Below are 22,262 nucleotides of genomic sequence, written 5' to 3'. Positions count from 1 at the left end.
ACATCAACTCCCAACCCCCTTATAAGACGGGACACATGGAGGACAACATATACTAATCTAAACACATACTATCTTATACTAAACAAATATATATTTTTTTGTATTTTTATATATAAACATTTTTTTTAAAACACTAAACCCCAACATCACCCCCACCCATCCACCTACACACATAATAAAAAACAGATATTAAAGGTATCATACCCCCACCCCCCCACCCACTACTACTAACTAAACTAACAGCCTATACTAACCTAACACTAAGCCCCCTAAACCCAGTAATTAAGAGAACAAGGAAAGAGGAGGGAGAGGAGGGAATCATGGCTGAGGGTATGTTGTCTGCAAGTTCACCCTCTGCAGGGTCTTTTTCATGGCACACACCCTCCTATTTACTTGTGCCACCTCCTGCTGCAGCCTGGTCATTTTCCTCAACATACGGTCCACGTTCCGTTGCATCTGCTTAAAATCTGCTAGGTTAATGACTGCAGCAGGGGTGGTCTGGGTGCCAGTTTAAGAAGTATGTCCCCTTGTCGGTGCCATGCCTGTAGGAGGAGGTGCAGGTGGTGCTGTGACAGGTCCTACTGCAGTGGAGGTTGACGGTCCTGCAAAGGTGCCTGTTAAGGTTGGTGCCACCTGGGTGGTAGTGGTGGTGCTGGTGGCTGTGGTGGACACGGAAGGACCCCCTTGGGTAAATGCCCTCCACACTCTGGAGGCTCTTTCATGGCGATAATGCCTTGCCATGTTGTCGAACCGACTCCACATCCAGAATGTGGCTGTAACGCCTTTCCCTGCGCTGAAACTCCTGAATCTGGATGGGATTCACATTGGCAGCTGTTAAAACAAATAGAAAAACAAACATTAGGTACTTCATTGTGTGATATGGCTCGAGAAGTGAATCAGACAATACATATAGGGGGTCATTCTGACCCTGGCGGCCGGTGACCGCCAGGGTCACCGACCACGGGAGCACCGCCAACAGGCTGGCGGTGCTCCCGAGGGCATTCTGACCGCGGCGGTTCAGCCGCAGCCAGAAAGGGTAAACCGGCGGTCTCCCGCCGGTTTACCACTGCCCTTGTGAATCCTCCATGGCTGCGGAGCGCGCTCCGCAGCCATGGGGATTCTGACACCCCCTACCGCCATCCTGTTCCTGGCGGGTCTCCCGCCAGGAACAGGATGGCGGTAGGGGGTGCCGCGGGGCCCCTGGGGGCCCCTGCAGTGCCCATGCCCATGGCATGGGCACTGCAGGGGCCCCCGTAAGAGGGCCCCGCAAAGTATTTCAGTGTCTGCTAAGCAGACACTGAAATACGTGACGGGTGCAACTGCACCCGTCGCACCCCTGCAACTACGCCGGCTCAATTCTGAGCCGGCGTCCTCGTTGCAGGGGCATTTCCTCTGGGCCGGCGGGCGCTCTTTTGGAGAGCGCCCGCCGGCCCAGAGGAAATGTCTGAATGGCCACCGCGGTCTTTTGACCGCGGTGCGGTCATTCAGCGGCGGTACCTTGGCGGACGGCCTCCGCCGTCCGCCAAGGTCAAAATGACCCCCATAATGTACCAGAAACAGCCCATATCATCATACAGATCACTGATTGTCACTGAGGAAGTACATGCCAATGCAGCCTACACATGTCCTATCAAACAGCACAGCGATACTCTAAAAGATGGGTAACAACTTGAATGACTTATGCATCTTTGAGATGAATTTTCTCATAGGACGAGACACATGTTGGCTGTGGTTGCTCTAAATGGATACTTGGCTGTGGTTGCTCTAAATGGATACCTCATGGATTTTGTTGCTTTAAATGGACACTTTTTCTCAAGAATAAACTGAACTTTTTGCATTGTATCCTGGTCTGACTTTTGCTGGATGACTGAGAACAAGATATCAAGACACAGAATATGTGATTGACTGAACTTTTATTCACGAGTGCCCTGACTCTGGTTGTCGAGTTTGGTTTCCCTTGAAACTTAAGAGGAGTGTGGAGGATCCTCCTGCCAGGAGCACCGTGCATACATTTTTCCACTATCATTACTGTAAATTTGGTGACTCAATGTGAGCGCTGATTCCTATGTTTTTCTTCCATTCTGCATTTCTCTTATCACTTACAGATTTACATGTCTGTGTACTAAACTTGGATCATCAGTCCTAGGTACACTTTTCACAACCCTACGCCTGTGCCTGAGGTGGGTGTGGGGGCAGGAAACAAATACTTTCAAACAACAAGGACACCCAGGAAGCTTTGGACAGCTGTACATGGGTTTCGGCAGCCCACCACAGGTAAGGAGGAAGTCCAACTAGGATACAGCCATACCTTGGACAATCCCAGCCACACTTATGTTTGGAAATGCAGACAATTGTCAACATCATTTCCTACCAGTAACACATGACTTACAACAAGCAGATAGATGCAAGCACACATCTGGCTATGAGCTGCATGCACACCTACACCATTGTACTCAAGTGCCTCATACTCGTAGCACAACATGTGGAGCTACATGCTGCTAGGAAGTCAAACATACAGTTGAACATGTTCATTAGTGAATAGGGAAGCTGAAGTCTGTGGGTACGACTTTGGCATCCCTATTCTGTGAGAATCAGGGTCTGACTTGCTGACTAAATCACAAATATGGTCCTCTGCTACATTTTCTGATTTGAACTTTTATCCACAAAAGTCATCCCTACTCACATGGCCGTGCCTACAGGACTGACCTACAATCCCAAATTATGACAATACGCTAATGATTGGCCAACTCAAAGATGGGAAAAAAATTATACTCGCCTCAAGGAACATATCCGATCATTGACAAGCGCATCACACCTTGCTCTGTGTCCAAGACAGTCAATCACACAACAGCAGCAAACACAACACAGAACAGAAATATCAACACTTACTGGAGATGTCTGCGTCCGCAAATCGAGCCACCTCTCCGATAGTGTAGGGGGCAGGTCCACCTGTAAGGCATGGAAGGGAGAAATGTGCTCAATGTCTGTGCACTGTACAACACTTCCAAATACAAATACTATGTGTAAAATTAAATCAGAAAGTCAAGCCTCTCAGACATGATGATACTGCGTCCGACATATCACTGCAAACATATACAGACCCGGGGACTCCAGTGAGTGATACACACATATCTGCACACATGCAGTGGCCCTAACTATCGTGTGGTGACAAACATGCTCCATCATTAGTTAGCAGACTAATTCATGGAGTGTATTCCTCTCATCATGTGTATCCATGAGAGACATGCAAAGTCACTTTCCTGGAGGACTGCAATACCAGTCACCCAGCTATTGTGACTAAGACCAATTTAAAACACACAGGTACAATGTACAGAGCGCCAGGGACAATTGTTAGCCCTCAATTTGTATCATTTGCTTCATTTTATGTGCCACAGCTATGGTAAGTTGCACCAATCATAGAGATATGAACCTGTGTGCATATCTTTTGGCTTCCATCCCTAATTTAATTGTGGCACTACAAAGTCCAAATATCAGTCTAAGATGTTACCTGAAGTCAGCTATAACTTGTTACGTATGTGTCAGAATCCAGTTCAGATATGTATCAGAAAAAATTGAGGGACGCAATATTTCTTGAAAATATCTGGATTTAAAAGATGTGTTTCCTGGTACACTCACAGACCATGCATGAAACATATGTTAGAGCCACATTTGCATTATCTATTGACGTGAAGGCAGCACTAATTTACAGGCTCTGGTTGTGTTTTGTAAGTTAGTGCAACTGTGCGTCAACAAATGACGATAATGTGTACAAATTATCGTATATCTCACAGGCAACTGTATGTTTAACTAGCATTCCACATGTCCAAAAACATTGCCTGCAGCATATGAACAAATATGCTACTGTCACTACAGAGCATTTAAATGTGCACATTACTCAGATTTGTACCCACCAACAGGGCCACCAATCACAATCCCCCGGTGGTCCAGCAGGTCTTGCTCCCGGGCAACCAGGGAGGCCAACGGTGTTTCAGCTGGTGGTAGTTGCGCTGTGTGTTGTAGATTCACTTTAGATGGTACAGGACCTTTGCCCACCGGAGCCTCCTTGCCTCTGTGTGATACCCCTCGATCATTAAGGGTAGGAAGTGGCACACCAGCCAAATAAATCCACCCAGCTCCTCCTCTCCCATCCTGCCAAGATGAGGCCTACCCAACATGCTTGCACAAAAAAAGGGAATAAAGGGGTACAGAGGAGAATGGAGGGAAAGTAGGAAAGGGAAATGAAAAAATTTAACAGAACACAGCCCAACCATCCCCAAACTAACACTACACACAACAGACTCCCAACAGTACAAAGACAAATTTAGACACGAGAAATGACCAAAAAACACTTACACAGGATACCACAGACACTTTGGAAACACAAAAAGACATTTTAAAACCACGCAGGAGACAAATTCACAAAATGCACAGAGAGACAAGTCAAAACACAGCCACACAGTCAGGAAATATCACAGACTGCAAAGTGAAAGTGAAAGTACACCCACTGTACCAATTCTGTAAACAGGATATCCTATTACATCACTTCCTGCCTCAAATGCGGTGCGTTTTTAATCTTATGCGTCAAAATATTATAACGCTTATAGTCTGTGCATCATTTTTTTTTACGCACATGCATAGAAATAAGCCTGCATTCATATTTTGAAATATGTTTCATACTTAACCAATTTCAGGGGGTACAGTGTGTGAATTACCGCTCAGGGCCAATAGATGGTTCATGGCAATGAGCGTCATTTTTCTATGCATATGTGTCATTTTTTGACGCATGTGCGTCTTTTTTTATACGTATGCGTCAAATTTCTGTCTTTGACTGGGTTTGGGTCATTTCTCATTTATAATAGTACATGACAGGTGAGACAATACAGAGATAGGCTGATTGCACCTACATTGTGCATTCCGTTGTATGGGCACATGTGACAGATAATACTACTGCGGACCATGATCCTCTACTTGTTGTACTGGATTTGCACTCTTCACTGACGCAATGGATGGCCAAACGTGTGGAATACAATTAGGTATTACCCAATTTGGGCATGCTTTGTGTCAAGAGAGGATAGCAAGGCTACACAACTCAATACAGTAACTCAATGCCTATGTGTCAATGTGTGTGAATTGGTTCTTACAATTGTAGTTGTCCCACTGTGTGAACATCATAAGACACATTTTCTCAAATCTGCTTGTATGCATGTGGAGTCAATGTGTCCAACTATCAGATGCTATTCAGTGTGAAATGAGAGAGGAAATGTGTTTGTCATACACGTAGCAACAAATGCTGTGTGCACTTCCTAGGTTTTTTGGAACATAAGCACCACCAATGACAAAGCATGCACAGGAGAGATAGCAGACGGTTGATCATGGCAATGTTCCAAAACTAAGCCATCACATTTCCTGGAATTTTGGATACTACTTCCTAGGCACTTGTTTGTTTACTACTGATGAGTCAGGCATGGGATAATGCTATTTGGGTACAGTGTTTGTGACACCGAGTCCCAAATACAATCCACAAATGTCATGTTACGCCACAGTTTGAGTCATATAAATGAGCCATGTCTCTCCTGTGAAAGTGGAGACTCAGCAGACCAAACAGCACGTGTTCACATATTTCCAGTGGCAAAATGCACAAAGGTGTCTGGTTCAAGTGTGTGGGCCAATGTTTAGCCTGTATCATTATTGGGGTCCTTGTTGTCACAGTTACGGGCAGGTCTAGGCATGAGTCTGTGGAGCCATTTCCTACATCTACAAAGTATCCTTCACAGCTGAATTGAAGGAAAGCCAAGGAGGAATTGAGAACACACATGGGGATAGTCCAGCTATGGCACTGCAGACGTGTTAAGAGACTGACAACAGGGCCACCTTGGTGTGCTGACAAAGTTAATGGATCAGGAATTTTAAACCGGTAGGTTTACTCACAACATTTGTGCACAGGTTGGCCTCTAATATTCTCACTACATCCGGGAACATCTGTGCCTCTGTGCTGATTAATCTCACAGCTATTCACTATGCAAGCCCCAACAATATGTTGGGGGCAATGTGAATCAGCGTGTGGACTGTCAGGGTCCTAACATGTGTTGACATTTCATGCACATTATCTGCGTTGTTTGTTGTGCAGGAGGGACCATACCCAATCCATGCATACAACCATGGTACACTGTCACTATTTGTCACTCATGCATACATGAAACCCAGACAAGGGATGGGCCATGATTAGGCTATTTGGAGACAAGTCCCACCCCATGGTACGATAAGTAAACTGATTATGCTATCCAATGTATTTGAGTATTCATTGTAGACCCACCTGACACAATACTGTAGGAGGCTGGACTGGCTTGTAGTGAGTACCAATGGGTACTTACACCTTGCACCAGGCCCAGTTATCCCTTATTAGTGTATAGGGTGTCTAGCAGCATAGGCTGATAGATAATGGTAGCTTAGCAGAGCAGCTTAGGCTGAACTAGGAGACGAGTGAAGCTCCTACAGTACCACTAGTGTCATATGCACAATATCATAAGAAAACACAATACACAGATATACTAAAAATAAAGGTACTTTATTTTTATGACAATATGCCAAAAGTATCTCAGTGAGTACCCTCAGTATGAGGATAGCAAATATACACAAGATATATGTACACAATACCAAAATATGCAGTAATAGTATTAGAAAACAGTGCAAACAATATATAGTTACAATAGGATGCAATGGAGACACATAGGGATAGGGGCAACACAAACCATATACTCCAAAAGTGGAATGCGAATCACAAATGGACCCCAAACCTATGTGACCTTGTAGAGGGTCGCTGGGACTATTAGAAAATAGTAAGGGTTAGAAAAATAGCCCACCCCAAGACCCTGAAAAGTGAGTGCAAAGTGCACTAAAGTTCCCCAAAGGACATAGAAGTCGTGATAGGGGAATTCTGCAGGAAAGACACAAATCAGCAATGCAACAACGATGGATTTCCAGTTGAGGGTACCTGTGGAACAAGAGGACCAAGTCAAAAAGTCACAAGCAAGTCGGAGATGGGCAGATGCCCAGGAAATGCCAGCTGTGGGTGCAAAGAAGCTGCTACTGGACAGTAGAAGCTGGAGATTCTGCAGGAACGACAAGGGCTAGGAACTTCCCCTTTGAAGGACGGATCCCCCACGCTGTGGAGAGTCGTGCAGAAGTGTTTTCCTGAAGAAAGACCGCCAACAAGCCTTGCTAGCTGCAAATCGTGCGGTTAGAGTTTTTGGGTGCTGCTGTGGCCCAGGAGGGACCAGGATGTCGCCAATTGCGTCTGGGGACAGAGGGGGTGTCAAGCAAGACAAGGAGCCCTCTCAGCAGCAGGCAGCACCCGCAGAAGTGCCAGAAACAGGCACTACGAGGATGTGTGAAAGGGTGCTCACCCAAAGTTGCACAAAGGAGTCCCACGTCGCCGGAGGACAACTTAGGAGGTCGTGCAATGCAGGTTAGAGTGCCGTGGACCCAGGCTGGACTGTGCACAAAGGATTTCCGCCGGAAGTGCACGGAGGCCGGAGTAGCTGCAAAAGTCGCGGTTCCCAGCAATGCAGTCTGGCGTGGGGAGGCAAGGACTTACCTCCACCAAACTTGGACTGAAGAGTCACTGGACTGTGGGAATCACTTGGACAGAGTTGCTGGATTCAAGGGACCTCGCTCATCATGCTGAGAGGAGACCCAAGGTACCGGTGATGCAGTTCTTTGGTGCCTGTGGTTGCAGGGGGACGATTCCGTCGACCCACGGGAGATTTCTTTGGAGCTTCTAGTGCAGAGAGGAGGCAGACTACCCCCACAGCATGCACCACCAGGAAAACAGTCGAGAAGGCGGCATGATCAGCGTTACAGAGTTGCAGTAGTCGTCTTCGCTACTTTGTTGCAGTTTTGCAGGCTTCCAGCGCGGTCAGCAGTCGATTCCTTGGCAGAAGGTGAAGAGAGAGATGCAGAGGAAGTCGGATGAGCTCTTGCATTCGTTATCTAAGGAATCCCAAAAGACAGAGACCCTAAATAGCCAGAAAAGAGGGTTTGGCTACCTAGGAGAGAGGATAGGCTAGCAACACCTGAAGGAGCCTATCAGAAGGAGTCTTTGACGTCACCTGATGGCACTGGCCACTCAGAGCAGTCCAGTGTGCCAGCAGCACCTCTGTTTCCAAGATGGCAGAGGTCTGGAGCACACTGGAGGAGCTCTGGGCACCTCCCAGGGGAGGTACAGGTCAGGGGAGTGGTCACTCCCCTTTCCTTTGTCCAGTTTCGCGCCAGAGCAGGGCTAAGGGGTCCCTGAACCGGTGTAGACTGGCTTATGCAGAAATGGGCACCATGTGTGCCCATGAAAGCATTTCCAGAGGCTGGGGGAGGCTACTCCTCCCCTGCCTTCACACCGTTTTCCAAAGGGAGAGGGTGTAACACCCTCTCTCAGAGGAAGTCCTTTGTTCTGCCATCCTGGGCCAGGCCTGGCTTGACCCCAGGAGGGCAGAAGCCTGTCTGAGGGGTTGGCAGTAGCAGCAGCTGCAGTGAAACCCCGGGAAAGGCAGTTTGGCAGTACCAGGGTCTGTGCTACAGAACACTGGGATCATGGGATTGTGCCAACTATGCCAGGATGGCATAGAGGGGGCAACTCCATGATCATAGACATGTTACATGGCCATATTCGGAGTTACCATTGTGAAGCTACATATAGGTAGTGACCTATATGTAGTGCACGCGTGTAATGGTGTCCCCGCACTCACAAAGTCCGGGGAATTGGCCCTGAACAATGTCGGGGCACCTTGGCTAGTGCCAGGGTGCCCACACACTAAGTAACTTAGCACCCAACCTTTACCAGGTAAAGGTTAGACATATAGGTGACTTATAAGTTACTTAAGTGCAGTGTAAAATGGCTGTGAAATAACGTGGACGTTATTTCACTCAGGCTGCAGTGGCAGGCCTGTGTAAGAATTGTCAGAGCTCCCTATGGGTGGCAAAAGAAATGCTGCAGCCCATAGGGATCTCCTGGAACCCCAATACCCTGGGTACCTCAGTACCATATACTAGGGAATTATAAGGGTGTTCCAGTAAGCCAATGTAAATTGGTAAAATTGGTCACTAGCCTGTTAGTGACAATTTGTAAAGAGAGAGCATAACCACTGAGGTTCTGGTTAGCAGAGACTCAGTGAGACAGTTAGGCATCACACAGGGAACACATACCTATAGGTCACAAACTTATGAGCACTGGGGTCCTGACTAGCAGGGTCCCAGTGACACATTACAAACATACTGAAAACATAGGGTTTTCACTATGAGCACTGGGCCCTGGCTAGCAGGATACCAGTGAGACAGTGAAAACACCCTGACATACACTCACAAACAGGCCAAAAGTGGGGGTGACAAGGCTAGAAAGAGGCTACTTTCTCACAAATACCCCAGGAGTAAAGTGAGGACTTGGAAAGCAACTATGAGACAAATGTAGCCACAGGGAACCTTTATGGTAACTCAAAGACAGGAATCAGTCAGGCTAACAGGATGCAGGGTCAATCAGGATCAAAAGTTTAACAAGGCAAATACACAGTGAGCAGACTGAGACTGGTCAAAGCTGGAACAACACTGGAAAAAGATAACTGTGTTTGTCCTGAGTGGTGGACCGTAACACAATAACCCAAGGCCTGTGTTACACAAGTGATTTATACGGCAATGTATAACAGTGTTATACATAAAATGGCAGCTTCTATGCTGTTCCAGGCAGCTGCAAGGGCAGTGCATGTTCAAATGGCTTGTCTGCATGGATGTGCTCACGGGTGTGTGCAGCTTCAGTCTCTCACAAGTCCTGTAGGTGAGAATTAAGTTCAAATGGCCAACAGTACCATTCACATTGGAAGCAATGCACAGGTGATTACGGGTCCTACAGACTATAAGGCAGTGCATTATTAAACCAGAAGTCCATCCAGACAGAAGAACAATGACTATGGCATACCATATTAAAGAGGGAAGCACACTGGATTCAGAAAGTGAGTATGGGTGTGTGTAGATGAAGGATTATCTGGGTACACATATTCCCTTTCCAGGGCCCTCTGAAGAAGGGTGGGGTGAGACAGGGAACATGGCAGTGGTATGACTTAAGACCTGGGCTGGCATGTGCAGGGGTTGTCTTGTGAGCAATGCTAGTCATACCTGGGGCACTCGTGGTATCCATTTGGTGCTTAAATGGAATTCTTGTCACACATACTCCTTGCAAAGATAGCTGATGTAACACATACTGATGTCAAGGGTCTGGACATACCTTCTTGTCACCAATGCAATAGCACATCCACTGCCTCATGTATGAGGCATTTTGTTACCTTAATGACTGATGGTGTCTTAGTTGTGTGCCATATTCCAACATGTATGTGTGAAATAGCTGTGGTCCTCTGATATTGCCCTTCAAATGTGAAATGTACAGGATATATCTTGTTTACAGTGTGTGTGAAGTTGGCTGTACAATCATACCCATCAAATATGATGTGGAATTTTCTGTATCCTAATCTGTATTTCTGCAATGCTCCATGAGGCTACACTCTGATTCTGATTGTTATGGATAATATTATGCAAAAATGATTACCCAGACCATGATATAGTGAATAGTATAGGTGTTTATTGACTTATGGTAAGACAGTGGTGATGGATCAGTAGAGTTAAAAGAAATTTTGGACAATATGTTTTCTCCGACTGTAGGAGGCTGGACTGGCTTGTAGTGAGTACCAAGGGGTACTTGCACCTTGCACCAGGCCCAGTTATCCCTTATTAGTGTATAGGGTGTCTAGCAGCATAGGCTGATAGATAATGGTAGCTTAGCAGAGCAGCGTAGGCTGAACTAGGAGACGAGTGAAGCTCCTACAGTACCACTTAGTGTCATATGCACAATATCATACGAAAACACAATACACAGATATACTAAAAATAAAGGTACTTTATTTTTATGACAATATGCCAAAAGTATCTCAGTGAGTACCCTCAGTATGAGGATAGCAAATATACACAAGATATATGTACACAATACCAAAATATGCAGTAATAGTATTAGAAAACAGTGCAAACAATGTATAGTTACAATAGGATGCAATGGAGACACATAGGGATAGGGGCAACACAAACTATATACTCCAAAAGTGGAATGCGAACCACGAATGGACCCCAAACCTATGTGACCTTGTAGAGGGTCGCTGGGACTATTAGAAAATAGTAAGGGTTAGAAAAATAGCCCACCCCAAGACCCTGAAAAGTGAGTGCAAAGTGCACTAAAGTTCCCCAAAGGACATAGAAGTCGTGATAGGGGAATTCTGCAGGAAAGACACAAACCAACAATGCAACAACGATGGATTTCCAGTCGAGGGTACCTGTGGAACAAGGGGACCAAGTCCAAAAGTCACAAGCAAGTCGGAGATGGGCAGATGCCCAGGAAATGCCAGCTGTGGGTGCAAAGATGCTGCTACTGGACAGTAGAAGCATAGGTTTCTGTAAGAACGACAAGGGCTAGAGCCTTTCCCTTTGGAGGACGGATCCCTCACGCCGTGGAGAGTCGTGCAGAAGTGTTATCCCGCCAAAAGACCGCCAACAAGCCTTGCTAGCTGCAAATCGTGCGCTAACATTTTTTGGATGCTGCTGTGGCCCAGGAGGGACCAGGATGTCGCAAATTGCGTCAGGGGACAGAGGGGACGTCGAGCAAGACAAGGAGCCCTCTCAGTAGCAGGTAGCACCCGGAGAAGTGCCAGAAACAGGCACTACAAGGATGCGTGAAACGGTGCTCACCCGAAGTCGCACAAAGGAGTCCCACGTCGCCGGAGAACAACTTAGGAGGTCGTGCAATGCAGGTTAGAGTGCCGTGGACCCAGGCTGGACTGTGCACAAAGGACTTCCGCCGGAAGTGCACGGAGGCCGGAGTAGCTGCAAAAGTCGTGGTTTCCAACAATGCAGTCTGGCGTGGGGAGGCAAGGACTTACCTCCACCAAACTTGGACTGAAGAGTCACTGGACTGTGGGAGTCACTTGGACAGAGTTGCTGGATTCAAGGGACCTCGCTCGTCGTGCTGAGAGGAGACCCAAGGTACCGGTGATGCAGTTCTTTGGTGCCTGCGGTTGCAGGGGGACGATTCCGTCGACCCACGGGAGATTTCTTCGGAGCTTCTAGTGCAGAGAGGAGGCAGACTACCCCCACAGCATGCACCACCAGGAAAACAGTTGAGAAGGCGGCAGGATCAGCGTTACAGAGTTGCAGTAGTCGTCTTTGCTACTATGTTGCAGTTTTGCAGGCTTCCAGCGCGGTCAGCAGTCGATTCCTTGGCAGAAGGTGAAGAGAGAGATGCAGAGGAACTCGGATGAGCTCTTGCATTTGTTATCTAAGGAATCCCAAGAGACAGAGACCCTAAATAGCCAGAAAAGAGGGTTTGGCTACCTAAGAGAGAGGATAGGCTAGCAACACCTGAAGGAGCCTATCACAAGGAGTCTCTGACGTCACCTGATGGCACTGGCCACTCAGAGCAGTCCAGTGTGCCAGCAGCACCTCTGTTTCCAAGATGGCAGAGGTCTGGAGCACACTGGAGGAGCTCTGGGCACCTCCCAGGGGAGGTACAGGTCAGGGGAGTGGTCACTCCCCTTTCCTTTGTCCAGTTTCGCGCCAGAGCAGGGCTAAGGGGTCCCTGAACCGGTGTAGACTGGCTTATGCAGAAATGGGCACCAAATGTGCCCATGAAAGCATTTCCAGAGGCTGGGGGAGGCTACTCCTCCCCTGCCTTCACACCATTTTCCAAAGGGAGAGGGTGTAACACCCTCTCTCAGAGGAAGTCCTTTGTTCTGCCATCCTGGGCCAGGCCTGGCTGGACCCCAGGAGGGCAGATGCCTGTCTGAGGGGTTGGCAGCAGCAGCAGCTGAAGTGAAACCCCGGGAAAGGCAGTTTGGCAGTACCAGGGTCTGTGCTACAGACCACTGGGATCATGGGATTGTGCCAACTATGCCAGGATGGCATAGAGGGGGCAATTCCATGATCATAGACATATTAAATGGCCATATTCGGAGTTACCATTGTGAAGCTACATATAGGTAGTGACCTATATGTAGTGCACGCGTGTAGTGGTGTCCCCGCACTCACAAAGTCGGGGGAATTGGCCCTGAACAATGTGGGGGCACCTTGGCTAGTGCCAGGGTGCCCTCACACTAAGTAACTTAGCACCCAACCTTTACCAGGTAAAGGTTAGACATATAGGTGACTTATAAGTTACTTAAGTGCAGTGTAAAATGGCTGTGAAATAACGTGGACGTTATTTCACTCAGGCTGCAGTGGCAGGCCTGTGTAAGAATTGTCAGAGCTCCCTATGGGTGGCAAAAGAAATGCTGCAGCCCATAGGGATCTCCTGGAACCCCAATACCCTGGGTACCTCAGTACCATATACTAGGGAATTATAAGGGTGTTCCAGTAAGCCAATGTAAATTGGTAAAATTGCTCACTAGCCTGTTAGTGACAATTTGAAAGTAATGAGAGAGCATAACCACTGAGGTTCTGGTTAGCAGAGCCTCCGTGAGACAGTTAGTCATAACACAGGTAACACATTCAGGCACACTTATGAGCACTGGGGCCCTGACTAGCAGGGTCCCAGTGACACATACAACTAAAACAACATATATACAGTGAAAAATGGGGGTAACATGCCAGGCAAGATGGTACTTTCCTACACAACCCCCCCCCCCCCCCAAACGAAGGACAATAAGACTAGCCATGACCTGATGAGTCTTCATTGTCTAAGTGGAAATATCTGGAGAGTCCATCTGCATTGGAGTGGCTACTCCCAGGTCTATGTTCCACTGTATAGTCCATTCCCTGTAGGGATATGGACCACCTCAATCATTTAGGATTTTCACCTTTCATTTGTTTTAGCCAAAGTAGAGGTTTGTGGTCTGTCTGAACAATGAAGTGAGTGCCAAACAAGTATGGCCTCAACTTCTTCAGTGCCCAGACCACAGCAAAGGCCTCCCTCTCAATGGCAGACCAACGCTTTTCTCTAGGGGTCAACCTCCTACTAATAAAAGCAACAGGTTGATCCTGGCCCTCAGAATTAAGTTGTGATAGGACTGCCCCTACTCCTAATTCAGATGCATCAGTTTGGACATAGATTTTTTTAGAGTAACAAGGGCTTTTCAGGACAGGTGCAGAGCACATGGCCTGCTTCAGCTCCTCAAAAGCTTTCTGACAGCTTGCTGTCCACAATACCTTTTTAGGCATCTTTTTGGATGTGAGGTCATTAAGAGGGGCTGCAATGGAGCCATAGTTCTTAATGAACCTCCTGTAATACCCAGTGAGGCCTAGGAAGGCTCTCACCTGAGTCTGAGTAGTAGGGGGAACCCAATCTACAATAGTTTGGATTTTCCCCTGAAGTGGTGCAATCTGTTCCCCACCAACAAGGTGTCCCAGATAAACCACCTTTCCCTGCCCTATCTGGCACTTTGAAGCCTTGATAGTGAGGCCTGCCTTTTGCAGGGCCTCTAAAACTTTCCATAGGTGGACCAGGTGATCATCCCAACTGGAGCTAAAGACAGCTATATCGTCCAAATATGCTGCACTAAAAGCTTCCAGCCCTTGCAGGACTGTGTTCACCAACCTCTGAAAAGTGGCAGGTGCATTTTTCAATCCAAAAGGCATTACTGTGAATTGGTAATGTCCTCCAATGGTTGAAAATGCAGTTTTAGGTTTAGCATCTTCTGATAATTTGATCTGCCAATACCCTGCAGTCAAATCAAAAGTGCTTAGATACTTGGCAGATGCCAGTGTATCTATGAGCTCATCTGCCCTGGGTATAGGGTGAGCATCAGTTTTGGTTACCTGGTTGAGACCTCTATAATCTACACAAAACCGCATTTCCTTCTTTCCATCCTTGGAATGAGGTTTTGGTACAAGTACCACAGGAGAGGCCCATGGACTTTCAGAGTGCTCAACCACTCCCAGTTCTAACATTTTCTGCACCTCTTGCTTTATGCAGTCTCTGACATGGTCAGGCTGCCTATAGATCTTACTTTTGACAGGCAAGCTGTCTCCAGTATCTATAGTGTGCTCACACCAAGAAGTGGTACCTGGCACAGTAGAGAAGAGTTCAGAAAACTGACCCAGGAGATTTATGCAATGGTCTTTCTGCTCAGCAGTAAGACAATCAGCCAAAACTACACCTTCCACAAGAGCATCTTGTTCTGTGGAAGAGAAGAGATCAGGTAGAGGATCACTGTCTTCTTCCTGTCCCTCATCAGTTGCCATGAGCAGGGTGAGATCAGCCCTGTCATAGTAGGGTTTCAGGCGATTGACATGGAGCACCCTAAGGGGACTCCTGGCAGTGCCTAAGTCAACTAAGTAGGTGACTTCACCCTTCTTTTCAACAATTATGTGGGGTCCACTCCATTTATCTTGGAGTGCTCTTGGGGCCACAGGCTCCAAGACCCACACTTTCTGCCCTGGTTGGTACTGAACCAAAACAGCCTTCTGATCATGCCATTGCTTCTGGAGCTCTTGGCTGGCCTGAAGGTTTTTACTGGCCTTTTTCATATACTCAGCCATCCTTGATCTGAGGCCAAGTACATAATCCACTATATCTTGCTTTGGAGCTTTTAAAGGTTGTTCCCAACCCTCCTTGACAAGTGTTAGTGGACCCCTAACAGGGTGTCCAAAGAGGAGTTCAAAGTGGCTGAATCCCACTCCTTTCTGGGGTACCTCCCTGTAGGCAAAAAGGAGGCATGGTAAAAGGATATCCCATCTCCTGCGGAGTTTTTCAGGGAGTCCCATAATCATGCCTTTGAGAGTTTTGTTAAATCTCTCCACCAGTCCATTTGTTTGTGGATGATAGGGTGTAGTGAACCTGTAAGTTACACCACACTCCTTCCACATGGCCTTTAAGTAACCAGACATGAAATTGCTTCCCCTATCTGATACTACTTCCTTTGGGAAGCCCACCCTGGAAAATATTCCCAGGAGGGCCTTTGCCACTGCAGGTGCTGTAGTGGTCCTTAAAGGAATTGCTTCAGGATATCTTGTGGCATGGTCCACTACCACCAAGATAAACCTATTGCCTGAAGCAGTAGGAGGGTCAAGGGGGCCAACTATGTCAACCCCTACCCTTTCAAAGGGAACCCCAACCACAGGCAGTGGAATAAGGGGTGCCTTTGGGGTGCCACCTGTCTTGCCACTGGCTTGACAGGTTTCACAGGACTTACAAAATTCTTTTGTGTCCTCAGACATTCTAGGCCAATGAAACAAGGGAACAAGCCTGTCCCAAGTTTTCATTTGTCCCAGATGTCCAGCTAGGGGAATGTCGTGGGCTAGAGTTAGGAGGAACTTTCTGTACTCCTGAGGAATCACTAACCTCCTGGCAGTTCCAGGTTTAGGATCCCTTGCTTCAGTGTACAAGAAGTTGTCCTCCCAGTAAACTCTGTGAGAGTCACTGACATCCCCATTAGCCTGTTTGACAGCTTGCTGTCTTAGACCCTCTAGTGTGGGACAGGTATGCTGTGCCACACTCAGCTCCTCCCTGGCAGGCCCCCCTTCACCCAAAAGCTCAGCAGTGTCTGCTTCCAGCTCCTCTGGTGTAGGTTCTGCACAGGGTGGAAATTCTTCTTCCTCAGAAGTAGAATCCATTGTAGAGGGAGGGATAGTAGGAAGTGCTTTACTTCTACTAGCCCTAGCTTTAGGGAGCACTTGGTCCATTGTTCCAGGATCCAAGCTTCCCTGTCCTTTTTGCTTTTTGGCCTGAGCCCTGGTTAAAGCAAAAATATGCCCTGGGATGCCCAGCATTACTGCATGGGCCTCCAACTCCACATCTGACCAAGCTGATGTCTCCAAATCATTCCCTAATAGACAGTCTACAGGTAAATCTGAAGCTACCACAACTTTCTTTGGACCAGTAACCCCCCCCCAGTTGAGATTTACAACAGCCATGGGGTGGCTAAGTGTGTTGTTGTGAGCATCGGTTACTTGGTACTGGTGACCAAGTAGGTGTTGTTCAGGGTGGACCAGTTTCTCTATCACCATAGTTACACTGGCTCCAGTGTCCCTGTAGGCCTGAACCTCAACACCATTTATTAGGGGTAGTTGCTTGTACTTATCCATGTTAAGGGGACAAGCAACCAAGGTGGCTAAATCAATAGCCCCCTCAGAGACTAACACAGCCTCTGTGGTCTCCCTAATCAGACCAACCCCAACTAAGTTACCAAAATGAGCCCAGCTACTCCCTTGGATTGGCTATTAGTAGGTTTGCTCCCACCACTACTGCTATTAGTAGGGACACTAGGTGTAGCAGTAGGGGTTGTAGTGGTAGGAGGCTTGGTGCTTTTCTTTGGACAACTGGGATCTGTTGTCCAATGGCCTTTTATTTTACATAAATAGCACCATGGTTTCTTTTCTTTGTTTTGATTAGAAGAGGATTTGGGCCCACCACCCCCACCAGAGTGTTTTTGTGGGCCTGATGAAGACTCATTTTTAGATTTGTCCCCACCCTTGTCAGAAGACTTACCATCCTTCTTCTTGTTGCCATCTTTGTCACCCCCTGTATGAACTTTTCTGTTCACCCTTGTTCTGACCCATTTGTCTGCCTTCTTTCCCAATTCTTGGGGAGAGGTCAGATCAGAGTCCACCAAGTACTGGTGCAACAAATCAGACACACAATTATTAAGAATATGCTCTCTCAGGATCAAGTTATACAGGCTGTCATAATCAGTAACTTTACTGCCATGTAACCACCCCTCCAAGGCCTTCACTGAATGGTCAATGAAATCAACCCAGTCTTGTGAAGACTCCTTTTTGGTCTCTCTGAACTTTATCCTGTATTGTTCAGTGGTTAAGCCATAACCATCCAGGAGTGCATTCTTAAGAACTGTAAAATTATTGGCATCACTTTCTTTCACAGTAAGGAGCCTATCCCTACCCTTTCCACTAAATGATAGCCATAGGATAGCAGCCCACTGCCTTTGAGGGACATCTTGTACAACACAGGCCCTCTCAAGTGCAGCAAACCACTTGTTAATGTCATCCCCCTCCTTACAAGGGGGAACTATCTTGTGCAGATTCCTAGAATCATGCTCTTTTGCAGGATGACTATTGGGAATACTGCTGCTGCCACCATGGGTTTCTAAACCCAGTTTCTGTCTCTCCTTCTCTACTTCTAAGGACTGTCTATCCAAATCCAGCTGTTGCTTCTTGAGCTTCAGTCTGGTTTGTTCCACTCTCAATCTATTGAGCTCCCTTTCTAACAATCTGTCATCAGGGTGGGTGGGAGGGACATTCCTAGACACAGAGGTATGATGAGAATGAACAGAAGGAGACCTGTCCCTTACAGAGGGCACCCTAACAGCTTGGCTGACAGTGTAATGTGTGGAGCACACCATCTGTATGATGTGACTCCACCTCAGTACCAACTATGCTAGACTGTCTAGTAATGGGCAGGCTAAGAAGTTTCTTTCCTGAATCTTTTCCCGGGGGAGTCCCTGGATCAGATTGGGAACCATTAGCTACTTTTTCAACAGATGGGGCACTTTTAGCCTTATCTTGTTCTCTAAGCATGTTAAGTAACAATTCCAAGGAAGGATTCTTCCCTACACTCAAACCTCTCTCTATGCAGAGACTCCTTGCTCCTTTCCAGCTAAGGTGATCATATGCAAGTTTGGACAGATCAACATTTTGGCCTGTGCCAGACATTTTTAGAGAGAGTTAAAGTGATAGAAAAAGAGAAAAAAGTTTGTCAGAGCTTTTAGAAGACAGAGAAAAAAACTTTTTAAACTTTTTAGGACTTTTTGAAAGTTTAGAAGTACTTTTCAGCACTTTAGAAAAGAGTGAAAAGAGGAAATGCAAAACTTTTTAGTTATGTGTACACACACTGAACTAGTTTTGTATATTTTTCTCTTATGAAAAGTACAATGACAAGAGTGGTAAGTAGTCTCAAAGCACTTATCCCACTGCTGCACAACCAATGTAGGAGGCTGGACTGGCTTGTAGTGAGTACCAAGGGGTACTTGCACCTTGCACCAGCCCCAGTTATCCCTTATTAGTGTATAGGGTGTCTAGCAGCATAGGCTGATAGATAATGGTAGCTTAGCAGAGCAGCTTAGGCTGAACTAGGAGACGAGTGAAGCTCCTACAGTACCACTTAGTGTCATATGCACAATATCATAAGAAAACACAATACACATATATACTAAAAATAAAGGTACTTTATTTTTATGACAATATGCCAAAAGTATCTCAGTGAGTACCCTCAGTATGAGGATAGCAAATATACACAAGATATATGTACACAATACCAAAATATGCAGTAATAGTATTAGAAAACAGTGCAAACAATGTATAGTTACAATAGGATGCAATGGAGACACATAGGGATAGGGGCAACACAAACCATATACTCCAAAAGTGGACTGCGAACCACGAATGGACCCCAAACCTATGTGACCTTGTAGAGGGTTGCTGGGACTATTAGAAAATAGTAAGGATTAGAAAAATAGCCCACCCCAAGACCCTGAAAAGTGAGTGCAAAGTGCACTAAAGTTCCCCAAAGGACATAGAAGTCGTGATAGGGGAATTCTGCAGGAAAGACACAAACCAACAATGCAACAACGATGGATTTCCAGTCGAGGGTACCTGTGGAACAAGGGGACCAAGTCCAAAAGTCACAAGCAAGTCGGAGATGGGCAGATGCCCAGGAAATGCCAGCTGTGGGTGCAAAGATGCTGCTACTGTACAGTAGAAGCATAGGTTTCTGCAAGAACGACAAAGGCTAGAGACTTTCCCTTTAGAGGACTGATCCCTCACGCCGTGGAGAGTCGTGCAGAAGTGTTTTCCCGCCGAAAGACCGCCAACAAGCCTTGCTAGCTGCAAATCGTGCGGTAAAAGTTTTTGGATGCTGCTGTAGCCCAGGAGGGACCAGGATGTCGCAAATTGCGTCAGGGGACAGAGGGGACGTGGAGCAAGACAAGGAGCCCTCTCAGCAGCAGGTAGCACCCGGAGAAGTGCCAGAAACAGGCACTACGAGGATGTGTGAAACGGTGCTCACCCGAAGTCGCACAAAGGAGTCCCACGTCGCTGGAGAACAACTTAGGAGGTCGTGCAATGCAGGTTAGAGTGCCGTGGACCCAGGCTGGACTGTGCACAAAGGACTTCCGCCGGAAGTGCACGGAGGCCGGAGTAGCTGCAAAAGTCACGGTTTCCAACAATGCAGTCTGGCGTGGGGAGGCAAGGACTTACCTCCACCAAACTTGGACTGAAAAGTCACTGGACTGTGGGAGTCACTTGGACAGAGTTGCTGGATTCAAGGGACCTCGCTCGTCGTGCTGAGAGGAGACCCAAGGTACTGGTGATGCAGTTCTTTGGTGCATGCAGTTGCAGGGGGACGATTCCGTCGACCCACGGGAGATTTCTTCGGAGCTTCTAGTGCAGAGAGGAGGCAGACTACCCCCACAGCATGCACCACCAGGAAAACAGTCGAGAAGGCGGCAGGATCAGCGTTACAGAGTTGCAGTAGTCGTCTTTGCTACTATGTTGCAGTTTTGCAGGCTTCCAGCGCGGTCAGCAGTCGATTCCTTGGCAGAAGGTGAAGAGAGAGATGCAGAGGAACTCGGATGAGCTCTTGCATTCGTTATCTAAGGAATCCCAAGAGACAGAGACCCTAAATAGCCAGAAAAGAGGGTTTGGCTACCTAGGAGAGAGGATAGGCTAGCAACACCTGAAGGAGCCTATCACAAGGAGTCTCTGACGTCACCTGATTGCACTGGCCACTCAGAGCAGTCCAGTGTGCCAGCAGCACCTCTGTTTCCAAGATGGCAGAGGTCTGGAGCACACTGGAGGAGCTCTGGGCCCCTCCCAGGGGAGGTACAGGTCAGGGGAGTGGTCACTCCCCTTTCCTTTGTCCAGTTTCGCGCCAGAGCAGGGCTAAGGGGTCCCTGAACCGGTGTAGACAGGCTTATGCAGAAATGGGCACCAAATGTGCCCATGAAAGCATTTCCAGAGGCAGGGGAGGCTACTCCTCCCCTGCCTTCACACCATTTTCCAAAGGGAGAGGGTGTAACACCCTCTCTCAGAGGAAGTCCTTTGTTCTGCCATCCTGGGCCAGGCCTGGCTGGACCCCAGGAGGGCAGATGCCTGTCTGAGGGGTTGACAGCAGCAGCAGCTGAAGTGAAACCCCGGGAAAGGCAGTTTGGCAGTACCAGGGTCTGTGCTACAGACCACTGGGATCATGGGATTGTGCCAACTATGCCCGGATGGCATAGAGGGGGCAATTCCATGATCATAGACATATTACATGGCCATATTCGGAGTTACCATTGTGAAGCTACATATAGGTAGTGACCTATATGTAGTGCACGCGTGTAATGGTGTCCCCGCACTCACAAGGTCCGGGGAATTGGCCCTGAACAATGTGGGGGCACCTTGGCTAGTGCCAGGGTGCCCTCACACTAAGTAACTTAGCACCCAACCTTTACTAGGTAAAGGTTAGACATATAGGTGACTTATAAGTTACTTAAGTGCAGTGTAAAATGGCTGTGAAATAACGTGGACGTTATTTCACTCAGGCTGCAGTGGCAGGCCTGTGTAAGAATTGTCAGAGCTCCCTACGGGTGGCAAAAGAAATGCTGCAGCCCATAGGGATCTCCTGGAACCCCAATACCCTGGGTACCTCAGTACCATATACTAGGGAATTATAAGGGTGTTCCAGTAAGCCAATGTAAATTGGTAAAATTGGTCACTAGCCTGTTAGTGACAATTTGAAAGTAATGAGAGAGCATAACCACTGAGGTTCTGGTTAGCAGAGCCTCAGTGAGACAGTTAGTCATAACACAGGTAACACTTATGAGCACTGGGGCCCTGACTAGCAGGGTCCCAGTGACACATACAACTAAAACAACATATATACAGTGAAAAATGGGGGGTAACATGCCAGGCAAGATGGTACTTTCCTACACCGACGCAATCCTGCAGCTGAGTTTGGATGGTCCCCCTCATGTTGATGGACAGCATCCTCCTCTTCCTCCTCTTCAGGCATTTGTGGGTCGGGTTCATATAGGGGAATGTTCCTTTTTAAACATATGTTGTGCAGGATGGCACAGGTCAAAATTATTTTGCACACCATTTCAGGTGAGTATAGCAGGCTGCCTCCGGTGATGTCGAGGCACCTGAATCTTGACTTCAGGATGCCAAATGTCCTCTCGACTATGATGCGTGTCCTCCGATGTCCTCATTATAGCCACGCTCTGCTCCAGTGCTTGAGTTTGCAAATCGGTTCATGA

This window comes from Pleurodeles waltl, chromosome 7, assembly GCF_031143425.1.
Source record: "Pleurodeles waltl isolate 20211129_DDA chromosome 7, aPleWal1.hap1.20221129, whole genome shotgun sequence".
Taxonomy (NCBI): domain Eukaryota; kingdom Metazoa; phylum Chordata; class Amphibia; order Caudata; family Salamandridae; genus Pleurodeles; species Pleurodeles waltl.
Note: the sequence above shows the minus strand (reverse complement) of the source record.